A 14160-nucleotide genomic window follows, 5' to 3' on the forward strand; every position below is an offset into this window, starting at 1 on the left:
GACTTAATGCAGCCATTTTTACTATTCTAATGGTATCTGAAGTAAGCGATCATTCGTTTGCTTATTTTCATTCGCTTGTGTCGTATGGTATTGTATTTTGGGGTAACTCTCCCCATTCTAAAAGGATATTTTTTGCTCAGAAACAGGCGGTTCGGGCAATAAGTGGTGTAAGTTCACGAACCTCTTGTCAACCCTTCCATACGAGTATGGGTATTTCGACATTGGTGTCTCACTATATACACTCCTGGAAATGGAAAAAAGAACACATTGACACCGGTGTGTCAGACCCACCACACTTGCTCCGGACACTGCGAGAGGGCTGTACAAGCAATGATCACACGCACGGCACAGCGGACACACCAGGAACCGCGGTGTTGGCCGTCGAATGGCGCTAGCTGCGCAGCATTTGTGCACCGCCGCCGTCAGTGTCAGCCAGTTTGCCGTGGCATACGGAGCTCCATCGCAGTCTTTAACACTGGTAGCATGCCGCGACAGCGTGGACGTGAACCGTATGTGCAGCTGACGGACTTTGAGCGAGGGCGTATAGTGGGCATGCGGGAGGCCGGGTGGACGTACCGCCGAATTGCTCAACACGTGGGGCGTGAGGTCTCCACAGTACATCGATGTTGTCGCCAGTGGTCGGCGGAAGGTGCACGTGCCCGTCGACCTGGGACCGGACCGCAGCGACGCACGGATGCACGCCAAGACCGTAGGATCCTACGCAGTGCCGTAGGGGACCGCACCGCCACTTCCCAGCAAATTAGGGACACTGTTGCTCCTGGGGTATCGGCGAGGACCATTCGCAACCGTCTCCGTGAAGCTGGGCTACGGTCCCGCACACCGTTAGGCCGTCTTCCGCTCACGCCCCAACATTGTGCAGCCCGCCTCCAGTTGTGTCGCGACAGGCGTGAATGGAGGGACGAATGGAGACGTGTCGTCTTCAGCGATGAGAGTCGCTTCTGCCTTCGTGCCAATGATGGTCGTATGCGTGTTTGGCGCCGTGCAGGTGAGCGCCACAATCAGGACTGCATACGACCGAGGCACACAGTGCCAACACCCGGCATCATGGTGTGGGGAGCGATCTCCTACACTGGCCGTACATCACTGGTGATCGTCGAGGGGACACTGAATAGTGCACGGTACATTAAAAACCGTCATCGAACCCATCGTTCTACCATTCCTAGACCGGCAAGGGAACGTGCTGTTCCAACAGGACAAATCACGTCCGCATGTATCCCGTGCCACCCAACGTGCTCTAGAAGGTGTAAGTCAACTACCCTGGCCAGCAAGATCTCCGGATCTGTCCCCCATTGAGCATGTTTGGGACTGGATGAAGCGTCGTCTCACGGGGTCTGCACGTCCGGCACGAACGCTGGTCCAACTGAGGTGCCAGGTGGAAATGGCATGGCAAGCCGTTCCACAGGACTACATCCAGCATCTCTACGATCGTCTCCATGGGAGAATAGCAGCCTGCATTGCTGCGAAAGGTGGATATACACTGTACTAGTGCCGACATTGTGCATGCTCTGTTGCCTGTGTCTATGTGCCTGTGGTTCTGTCAGTGTGATCATGTGATGTATCTGACCCCAGGAATGTGTCAATAAAGTTTCCCCTTCCTGGGACAATGAATTCACGGTGTTCTTATTTCAATTTCCAGGAGTGTATATTCCTTACTGTCATTTCTTGTTAACAATATTAGCTTATTCCCAAAAACAAGCAGCCTTCACTCAGTTAATACTCGGCAGAGATCAAACCTGCATTGGGATCGGACTTCCTTAACTCTTGTGCAAAAAGGTGTGCAGTATACTGCTGCATCCATTTTCAATAAGCTACCGCTTGAATTAAAAAATCTTTGAAGTAATCCAACCGCTTTCAAATCGAAACTGAAGAGTTTTCTCATGGGTCACTCCTTCAATTCTGATGAGAAGTTTCTTGAGAAATTAAGCTGATTCTTGTTGTAATGTTGATTGTGTTTGCTTAAACTTATGGATTGACTTTTTTCGGGTTCATAAACATTTTATTTTTATATGTTATTACATTTATGTTGTAATTTCATTTACTGACATGTTCAATGACCTTGGAGATTTGTTCCTCAATTTGATCCTCCGGAACTTTACGTGTATATAAATAAATTTCTGCTCTGGTGGTTAGTTGCTGGGCTCTCTGTGTACGGGAAATACACTGGTGTCCAAAATTAAAGCAACAAACCGAAACTTTGAACGGTCGCGTTTATTTTGCCACAAAACAGTATAATCAGGTGATAGTAAACTGCAAACAATATACAAGGTGCATTCAAGTTCTAAGGCCTCCGATTCTTTTTCTCCGGACTGGAAAGAGATAGAAACATGCGCATTGTTTTAAAATGAGGCCGCATTCATTGTCAATACGTCCCAGAGATGGCAGCACCGTATGGCAGATGGAATTTTACCGCCAGCGGCGAGAATGAGAACTGTTTTAAATACTTAAAATGGCGACGTTTTCCTTACTTGAACAGTGTGCAATCATTCGTTTTCTGAATTTGCGTGGTGTAAAACCAATTGAAATTCATCGACAGTTGAAGGAGACATGTGGTAATGGAGTTAGGGATGTGTCGAAAGTGCGTTCGTGGGTGCGACAGTTTAATGAAGGCAGAACATCGTGTGACAACAAACCAAAACAACCTCGGGCTCGCACAAGCCGGTCTGACGACACGATCGAGAAAGTGGAGAGAATTGTTTTGGGGGATCGCCGAATGACTGTTGAACAGATCGCCTCCAGAGTTGGCATTTCTGTGGGTTCTGTGCACACAATCCTGCATGACGACCTGAAAATGCGAAAAGTGTCATCCAGGTGGGTGCCACGAATGCTGACGGACGACCACCCGGCTGTCCATGTGGCATGTTGCCAAGCAATGTTGACGCGCAACGACAGCACGAATGGGACTTTATTTTCATCGGTTGTGACAATGGATGAGACGTGGATGCCATTTTTCAATCCAGAAACAAAGCGCGAGTCAGCTCAATGGAAGCACACAGATTCACCGCCACCAAAAAAATTTCGGGTAACCGCCAATGCTGAAAAAACGATGGTGTCCATATTCTGGGACAGCGAGGGCGTAATCCTTACCCATTGCGTTCCAAAGGGCACTACGGTAACAGGTGCATCCTACGAAAATGTTTTGAAGAACAAATTCCTTCCTGCACTGCAACAAAAACGTCCGGGAAGGGCTGCGCGTGTGCTGTTTTACCAAGACAACGCACCCGCACATCGAGCTAACGTTACGCAACAGTTTCTTCGTGATAACAACTTTGAAGTGATTCCTCATGCTCCCTACTCACCTGACCTGGCTCCTAGTGACTTTTGGCTTTTTCCAACAATGAAAGACACTCTCTGTGGCCGCACATTCACCAGCCGTGCTGCTATTACCTCAGCGATTTTCCAGTGGTCAAAACAGACTACCAAAGAAGCCGTCGCCGCTGCCATGGAATCATGGCGTCAGCGTTGTGAAAAATGTGTACGTCTGCAGGGCGATTACGTCGAGAAGTAACGCCAGTTTCATCGATTTCGGGTGAGTAGTTAATTAGAAAAAAAATCGGAGGCCTTAGAACTTGAATGCACCTCGTAGAACGTAAACAACTACAACATGCATAACGGTAGACAAAAATGCTCTTTGTTTTTTGCAACTTAACGGATTTACACATATATTCCGACAACTGGTTAATGCGCACAGTATGGGATGAAATAACCTCTGTAACCAGTACAGGCCTGACAGCAATGAGGCATGGCGTGAATGATGTCATCAATCTCATGTTGAGGTAATAACTCCCATTCTTCCTGCAGCGCTGCTCACCGCCTTGGAGAGTGGTTGGTGGATGCTGACGTGATGCAACCCGTATCCCTGGTGCATCCCAGACGTGTTCTGTGGGATTCAAATCGGGAGAGCGAGTGGGCCACGCCATGGATGCAGTATCTTCAGTTTCCAAGAAAACATCAACCACGCGTGCTCTACGAGTCAGAGCATTACCGTCCAGCAATACGAAGTCTGGGCCCACAGCGCTTCACAACAACTGCACATAAGGTCCAAAGATCTTGTCAGACTCCTGAGGGCCGTTAAACATTGCCGGTTTAACCGTACAGTTTCACGAAGAGGTGTTCGAGTGGTCCACACAATCCCTGCCCACTCCATTAGGTGTCACCCTCAATACCAGGCTCTTTCCACAATGGTTGGGTCCAGAAATCATGTTCCCCGTTCCCTCCAGATGCGAATCCGCCGAGAATCACTGTACAGACCAAATCGAGACTCATCTATCAAAAGAACATTGGACTACTGTTCTGCCCTTCAGGGGGCACATTGACGACTCCACTCTAGATAGTCCTTTCTGTGAAGACGCGTCAGAGTTATGGATACAGCTGGTCCCTGACAATAAAGGCCACTCTGCCGAAGCCTTCCGTGCACCGTTTGCCTCTCTACAACACGTCCAGTGGATGCTGTGGTGGCAGATGCCAGCTGCCGTGCAGTACAAAGACGGTACTGTCGTGCCATTAAAGAGAAATAGCGGTTCTCTCTTTCTGATGTTACACGTGGTCCGTCAGGCAGTGGTCTTTGGGAGACAGTTTCGATCTTTATAAACTATCGCCACATCCGGAAAACAACAGAACGATTCACATTAAGCCATTTGGGCACATCAGTTTGCGACTGCTCTGCTTCCATTCTTCCCATGGCCCTCCACTGCAGAGCGCCTTCTAGGCGTCCTCTCTGTGCCATACTGTACCGTCTGTGAGTGTGTCACAGTTACTGTGGATGTGAGACTACCTGGCGAACACTATCCCGTCTGATAGATGCCCTGACATAACCGCTGGCGTGGTTGTCTTTTGACCAGAATTCTATCTTCTGTGCAGAACACGACAGTACATCTGTTGACGGTTTGTATGATTATATCGTGAATTAGTGGTTTGTTGTTTTAATTTTGGACACCAGTGCAGTGTCGGTTAGACCATCAGCGAGAGCGCACTGCGAGTACCTGCTACTAATAAGACGAGTACACCGTTCGCTTGTTACATATTTTTAAGAGCTTCAAACAGGAGCGACTTATTTTCAGTTATCTGTGTAGTTACTAGTTTATTTTCGTAATTTCTTGCGTGTTTGAGTGCATACGAGGCACAACCTTTTATCTCAATAACAGTGTAGTGTACCGTACCGCCGTTGCTATCGTACTCGAAGTGTAAATGGTTGCGAAAGCATACTTGACCTTTTACCAACAATTAATCCTGGACAAATAGTGAGTATTGTGACGAATACAGGGATTAGCGACCACAAGGCAGTTGCTGCTAGGCTGAATACCGTAACACCTACAACCATGAAAAAGAAACGCAAAGTACATCTATTTAAAAAAGCTGGTAAAAATGCTCTTAACGCCTTTTTAAGAGACAGTCTTCACTCCGTGCGATCTGATCATGTAAGTGTAGAAAAGTTGTGGAACGTTTTCAAAGAGATAGTATCGACAGAAATTGAGAGATATATAGCACATAAATTAATAAGTACACAAAACGGGTCAGATCGTTGTTGCAGATGCAACGAAAAAAACATGCCAAATTTAAAAGAACGCAAAATCTCCAAGATTAGCAAAGTTTTACAGAAGTTCGAAATATAGCGCGTACTTCAATTCGAGATGCTTTAATAATTTCCACAACGAAATTCTGTCTCGAAATCTTGCAGAAAACCCAAAGAGATTCTGGTCATAGATAAAGCACACTAGTGGCAAGACGCAATCAATACTTTCACTGTGCGCTAACAACGGTGATGTCACTGATGACAGTGCCACTAAACCAGAGTTATTAAACACGGTTTTCCAAAACTCCTTCACCAGAGAAGACGAAGTAAATATTCCTGAATTCCAATAAAGAACAACTGCCAAGATGAGAAACATAGAAGTAGATATCCTTGGTGTAACAAAGCAGCTTAAATCACTTAATGAAGGCAAAGACTCCAGTCCAGGTAGTATACCAGTCAGGTTCGTTTCAGAGTATGCTGATAAAATAGCTCCACACTTAGCAATTACATACAACCACTCGCTCACAGAAAGATCTGTACATAAAGACTGGAAAATTGCTCAAGTCACACCAATACCAAAAAAGGGAAGTAGGAGTAATCTGCTGAATTACAGGACTATATCACTAACGTCGATTTGCACTAGGGTTTGGAACATATACTGTATTCGAACATTATGAAGTACCTCGAAGAATACGATTTATTGACACGTAGTCAGCACGGTTTCAGAAAATATCGTTCTTGTGAAACACAACTAGCTCTTTATACTCATAATAAGTGCTATCATAAGTGCTATCGACAGGGGATGTCAAATTGATTTCATACATTTAGATTTCCAGAAGGCTTTCGACACCGTTCCTCACAAGCGTCTTCTAACCAAACTGCGTGCCTACGGAGTATCGCCTCAGTTGTGCGACTAGATTCGTGATTTCCTGTCAGGAAGGTCACAGTTCGTAGAAATAGACGGAAAGTCATCGAGTAAAACAGCAGTAATATCCGGCGTTCCCCAAAGAAGTGTTATAGGACCCCTATTGTTCCTGATCTATATCAACGACATAGGAGACAATCTGAGTAGCCCTCTTAGATTGTTTGTAGATGATGCTATCATTTACCGTCTTGTAAAGTCATCAGATGATCAAAACGACGTGCAAAATGATTTACATAAGATATCTGTATGGTGCAAAAAGTGGCAATTCACCCTGAATAAAGAAAAGTGTTAAGTTATTCAAATGTGTGCTAAAAGAAATCAGCTAAATTTCCCTTACGCGTTAAGTCACACAAATCTGAAGGCTGTAAATTCAGCTAAATACTTAGGTTCAAATGGCTCTGAGGACTATGGGACTTAACTTCTGAGGTCATCAGTCCCATAGACTTAGAACTACTTAAAACTAACTAACCTAAGGACATCACACACATCCATGCCCGAGGCAGGATTCGAACCTGCGACCGTAGCGGTCGCGCGGTTCCAGACTGAAACGCCTAGAACCGCTCGGCCACTTCGGCCGGCCTTAAATACTTAGGGATTACAATTAGAAATATCCTAAACTGGAACGATCACATAGATAATATCGTGGGTAGAGCAAACCAAAGACTGCGATTCATTGGCAGAACACTTAGAAGGTGCAACAGGTCTACTAAAGGGACTGCTTACCCAACGCTTGTCCGCCATATTCTGGAGTACTGCTGTGTTGTGTGGGATCCGCATCAGGTGGGACTGACGGATGACATCGAAAAATTACAAAGAAGGGCGGCTCGTTTTGTATTATCGCGAAATAGGCGATATAGTGTCACAGACACGATACGTGAATTGGAGTGGCAATCATTAAAACAAAGGCTTTTTTCGTTGCGACGGGATCTTCTCATGAAATTCCAATCACCAGTTTTCTCCTCCGATTGCATAAACATTCTGTTGGCACCTACCTGCAAAAGGAGAAATGATCATCATTATAAAATAAGAGAAATCAAGGCTCGCACAGAAAAATTTAAGTGCTCGTTTTTCCCACGTGCCGTTCGAGAGTGGAACGGTAGAGAGACAGCTTGAAGGTGGTTCACTGAACCCTCTGCTAGGCGCTTTATTGTGAATAGCAGAGTAATCACGTAGATGTAGATGTAGTGCAGCTTTCCAATTGACTGTGATTTGCAGAAGTCCGCGAGGCCCGGCCAGCCGTGTGCTTTTGTCGGAAAATGCGATGTTCGCTTTTATACGAGTAGCACCTTTTCGTTGGCTCCTCAAACAAGGAACCTCTTGACTGCGAAGTCGCAAAAGGTCAATGATGTTTACGACGCTCGACATCCCACTTCTTTTCTACCATGGAACCACAATATTGGCTGCTAATGGCGACAGGAGACGGCACTGGAGGTATCTAATCTCGAGTGCAGTTACGCTGCTCAGTTTACGAATAACTCACAACAATGCTGCAGTGCTAGCACTGTCGATACAAAGTAGAGCAATGGCAACGATAACCAAGCAAACATTGCAATATACCTTCAATAACAATTCGTCAGAAAGCAACCCAAGGAATTTCACAGAGAAATTAGTGGCAGATGAAATATTAACGTTTTTACAAGATGATTCTGTGGAGTATGTGGTATCGTATGCGTCGTGCCGGTATAAAACGAGCACAGGCCCAAATAATTTCCATAACGCGCCGCCGTCTGGAGGGTGCCGCAATCCGTGCAAGGGCCTTTGAACGAGTTCGTGGAGAATCACCGTCGATGTATCACATTATCAGAGAAAAACAATTTAGCCGCAGAACCTTAATACAGACGGTCGTACTGCCAGATGGTCGCCGTATGACAACGCAAAAAGTCATTGCCAACGCTTTTGTGGAACACTACGGTCATCTCTATGACGAAGCGGAACACGATCAGGCAGCCTTTCATGAGGTCCGACGAACGCTCTCCGCGTGTCTCGACGAGACGGCCAACCTGGAGTTAACAGGAGAAGTCACAGTTGACGACGTAATGGAAGCGATTGATAAGGGAGCGTCGCACAAATCGCCGGGGCCCGACGGGTTTCCGTTGGAGTTTTATCGTTCATTTAAAGATCTCATGACTCCACGATGGACTGCCATGTACTGCGAATTGATGTCTCCCAACGTGCCTCTTCCACCCTCCTTCGTGGAAGGAATGATCATCCCCATCCACAAACCATCCGGCGACACAGGGATACAGGCCTACCGGCCACTGATCCTTCTTAATAGCGACTACAAGATCTACACCAGGATACTTGCAGCACGCTTTAAACGCGTAATACGCCAAGTGATTTCACTCGACCAAACCCAGCTAGGAGGAGATAGCAATATACAAACGGCACTCAGCGACTACCGCGATGTTATCGCACTGGCAGCAACATGTCGTCTACGGGGTGCATTGGTATCGATAGACTTCGATCACGCCTTTGACAGGCTGAGCCATGCTTATCTCACGGAGGTGATGAAGCAAATGAAGTTTCCGGAAAGTTTTGTCACCGTCGTCATGCGACTACTCCACGGAACCGCATCCAAAGTGCTCATCAGCGGACGCTTGGTGGGGCCCATCACCATCTCACGACCGGTCAGACAAGAGTGCCCGCTGTCAACGATATTATATGCCATCGCCGTCGAGCCGCTGCTCTGCGGGCTCCGGAAGCGACTCCAAGGAATGACCATAAGGCACAACAAGTTTATATGCATAACATACGCGGATGACCTAGTGTTTTTAGCACGGTCAGGCGACGAGGCAAGAGTGGCCTTGCATTGGATTAATTTGTATTGTATGGCTACGGGAAGTCGCCTGAACATGGCAAAGTCGGGAGCGATGAACATCGGGAGAGGACTCCCGCCAGGAAGTGTAGCACAATTACAGCCGATTAACAAGATGAAATGCCTAGGAATTATCTTCACTACAGACGTTCGACGCACGGCGGCACTGAGTTACAGACATCTTCTGCAAACAATTCGCGCGAGTGTCCGTAGTCACAGGTTAAGGGCACTGGATATGATACAACGGGTCACCTTTGCCAGCACTTATCTAGCTTCTCGCATCCCCCACCTGGCACAAGTTCTTCCTATGCCGGTGGTGTTGGCCCGCCGAATCCTGGTGGCACTAGGATATTTTGTGAGCACAGGTCTGCTTTTTAAGTTCGGATACGAAACCCTCACGCTTCCTCGTAGTCGTGGAGGTCTTGGACTAGTCCACGTACGCGACCGAGCAGTGGCTATTTATGTAACCACAATGATAAAGATGTGGACACGACACCACACAAGTCTGACGGGCACCTTTACAGACGAACTCGCTCCACCTTCTCGTTCGGCTCCAGTAGCGGTGTCTCGCATCTCGCCATCGCTTGCCCATATGCGAACCTTTTTTTGGAACACAGTTATGTACATATGGAACTACCGACAACCAGGACGGCAACGGCACGTGATATATATCACATCTTGACTCGACGACGGTCGAATAATGCCGTAGAGCGCCGCCAACCAACAGTTACGTGGTCAGTGGTATGGCGTACTGTGCACCATCCACACCTTGATACGGGTACGCGCGCACTGTGGCATCAGGTGGTAAATGGGAAATACGTGACTCGTTCCAGGTTGCATACAATTCATATGGCGGACGAGCCACTGTGTCCGCAGTGCAATGTTATAGACACAGAGGAGCATCGCCTAATATGCGGACCTTCGGCGGTCGTATGGTGTTTGGTCAAAAAAATGATGGCCTTCCTCCTTCGGGTGGGGCCGTAAGCAATAGAACCACGGATACTACTTGTCCCAGATAGGACATATTATCCCCGAAAAAAGACAAACGCAGTGACCTGGATTCGAGGTTTGACTGTGCGTTATTGTTTCCGAGACGGCAGTAAGAATGTGCTCGACTTTTGGGCCTTACTACAAGATCATCACTCACAGCTTATGAGACATCCGAGATATCGAACATATTACGCAAATTTTTTAGGGAGTGCCTTGCTTGATCCCCCATCCAGTTGGGGTGTCCCGGGTAGGAGAATGTAATTATTGATTATAAGTATCAGAACAAGAAAGGACCAGGACAGTGGAGAGGATCCACAACCACACGTGAAGACGTACCCGACACCAACGAGAGGTATAACGGGATTAGCGAGGTACGCGCCCAAAAGAGGAATGTAGACCGTTATTGTTTTGTACTGACAGAAGCAGGATTTTTTTACTATTATGTAAAAAAAGTCCACTTATTTACGTTTCCCAGAAATATTTTATTTTATAAAAGTCATCTACTTATATATTTAAAAAAAAATGCTAGAAGCAGTTTATGTTTGTTATTGTTACACCACACTGCAAAAAAAAGTCCACTTATTTACGTTTCCCAGAAATATTTTATTTTCTAAAGGTCATCGTGTTATATAAAAAAATGCTAGCAGCAGTTTATGTTTGCTATTGTTACCCAATTAAAAAAAAATATGGATAGAGCGTCTGCCATATAAGCAGGAGATCCCGGGTTCCAGCAGTCAAAAAAAAAAAAAAAAAAAAAAAAAAATAACCAGATGGTTCCTTTTAAAGGAACCCGATGGGACCGATGACCTCGCTGTGTGTCACCTCCTCGAAATCAACCAACCATTTTCTGTGAACCTCTTGATGTACATGGTGAGTCAATAGTACCTATTATTTTCCTGTCATAATTGCAAACTGAACACATTCAAATGAGCCTTGCTAAAGATTGAACATGCGCACTCGCGCTCAAGGATTTCCTTGTAAGAAAGCGCCGCCGCAGCTACGCCGTGCAACGTGAGAGAATTGGCTGTCTTTTATTCCACCCGTTGTCATCGACTCAAATAAGTCGATATGCTTGGCTGCCGTGGTGTGAAGGGCGGGGACACTAGTACACCTCAACCTCTTTCAGGTACGCTACGAGTGGGAAATTTCGGCAGGGTAACCCTAAATTCGTACATCAGGTGGTCTAGGGGAATACTGTGATATCCAAGGCACTACCACCAGACCAGGCTTGTCTAGAGATTCGGAGCAACATCCATTCTATCCTAGGCGAATACCGTGACTTCATTTCCCTGATGTAAGCTTGTCGCTTGCGTTCGTATCAGTGGATTTTGATAGTGCCTTTGGCAGGGTCAACCGCGATTTACTTGACCATGCGACGCATGGCGATATAACAGGATTTTGTTACCGTCTTTATGCGCCTCCTTCGTGGCGCTCCTTCGACGGTGAGAGTCAATGGCAGGGAGATAGGAACGATTCTTATTTGCAGCTCAGTTGCGCAAGGATGTCCCCTGTCGATGGTGCTGTTAGCAATAGTGCTTAAACCATTGATGTAGACTCTTAGACGGACTCTTACAGGCGTCCTAGTCCGTGCGAGATCCTTCACGTGTCGTGCACATGCCGACGACTTGATGATGCTCGTCGGTCGGAGAACGAATTACGTAATGTGGTTGCCGTTCTTACTACGTAGAGGCGGGTAGCAGAGTCAACATGAATAGCACTAAGATTATGCACATCGGACGGGGGCTGGACGTTCTGCGCAGTCCGTTTACGACGGTGAATATCCTGCGATGCTTAGGAGTACTGTTCACCCGATCGCTACCGCAATCAGCGGCGGCGAACTACCTACGTCTGCTTCAGAATGTCCGACTGCATATACACTACAACTCTCTCCGAACCCACGACCTTCTCCAAAGGGTAGAATAGACTAATGTTCATCTGACCTCGTGACTGCCGCACCTGGCACAGGTACTGGCAATGCCACATGATATTACTAACAGGTTAATGGTGGCCTTTGGATACTATGTCAGTCAGGGGATGTTGTTTAAGGTCAAATACGAGACTCTCCCACGCCATTCTGGAGGATGTGTAGAACAAGGCTCTAGTTCTATACCAGCGAGCGACGCTACGCACTTGGAACCAACGGCAACACGCCAACAAGTCGGCGATCCTGGACGTGCTTCTTCCCACGTCCTTTCAACCTTCTTTTTCTCACGTCGCGCGATTCTTTGTTTATTTTAGTTGCGTTCAGTTACAGATACCTTCTACAAGGATCCCCAGTACCAGTGGGATATATTGATATTTGAGGCCTCATCTTGGCAACAATGCTGTCCAACTTAAACACACAACGAGGGATTGGCGACAGATTTGGCGAGCTGTCCATACGCCTCTCCTCACAACGGCAGAGAGATCGTCTCGGTATACGGTAATGGACCGCAAGGTAGTGAACCGCCGACGACTGTATGACATTCACATGGTAGATTCCCCGCTCTGCCTTATGTGCGATATGCTGGACACCGACGAACATTCTCTGCAGCGCGGTGAGGCAAAGGATGTTTGGCGGCTGACGCAACCCGCCAAGGCATTCCTCCGACGCTCAACGGACTCTTTTATTTCTCCCAGACGCTGTCTTTTCCCTCTCACAGAAAACGTCGGCAATCCTCTGGATTGCAGGACACGCATCGCACTACCTGCTCTCGCGGACCGTGATGTATGGCATGGACTATTGGCATTATCTACTAGAACAACACGAAATCATCTGACATCACCCTAAATACAAAATGGATTTTGCGAATTTTCTATGCAGCATGTTTCATGACCTCAGAAGTTAAGTCTCATAGTGCTCAGAGCCATTTGAACCATTTGAGGCAGCCTGCACTACACTTGTCCGTCCACTGCTGGAATATTGATGCGCGGTATGGGATCCTTACCAGGTAGGATTGACACAGGACATCGAAAAAGTGCAAAGAAGGGCAGCTCGTTTCGTGTTATCGCGCTGTAGGGGTGAGAATGCCACTGATATGATACGCGAGTTGGGGTCTCTGAAACAAAGGCGGTTTTCTTTGTGGCAAGATCTATTTACGTAAATTCAATCACCAACTTCCTCTTCCGAATGCGTAAATATTTTGTTGACACCCAGGGAGAAATGATCATCATAATAAAATAAGAGAAATCAGAGCTCGAACGGAAAGATTTAGGTGTTCCTTTTTCCCACGCGCCATTCGAGAGTGGAATGGTAGAGAAGTAGTATGAAAATTGTTCGATAAACGCTCTGCCAGGCACTTAAGTGTGAATTGCAGTGTAACCATGTAGATGTAGATGTAGATGTAGACATGTGGAAGTATCAGCAATGATCAAGAGCATGAAGATACCGCAGACTATAGAAACCACATAACGTGTTCCACAGGAAATGTAGCCTTTAACTGAAACAGTGTTATGGTGATCACTCCATTGGCAAAAGATTTCGGAATAGTCCCCCATTCGGATCTCCCGAAGGGGCCTGCCAAAGGGGAGGTGACAATGAGAAAAAGACTGAACAATCAACGAAAGGATAACGATCTACGAGTCGGGACGTAGAATGTCTGAAGCTTGAACGTGGTAGGGAAGCTAGAAAATCTGAAAAGGGAAATGCAAAGCTCAAACTATAATAGGGGTCAGTGAAGTGAAATGGAAAGAAGACAAGTATTTCTGGACAGATCAGTATAGAGTAATATCAACAGCAGCAGAAAATGGTACAGCAGAAGTAGAATTCATTATGCATAGGAAGGCAGAAAGTGTGTTACTGCCAACAGCTCAGTGATACGCTTGTTCTTATCAGAATCGACAGCAAGCCAACACCGACAACGATAGTTCAGGTATACATGTCGACATCACAAGCTGAAGATGACAAGATAGAGAAAGAAT

This window comes from Schistocerca nitens, chromosome 8 (assembly GCF_023898315.1).
Source record: "Schistocerca nitens isolate TAMUIC-IGC-003100 chromosome 8, iqSchNite1.1, whole genome shotgun sequence".
In the NCBI taxonomy this organism is placed as follows: Eukaryota; Metazoa; Arthropoda; class Insecta; order Orthoptera; family Acrididae; genus Schistocerca; species Schistocerca nitens.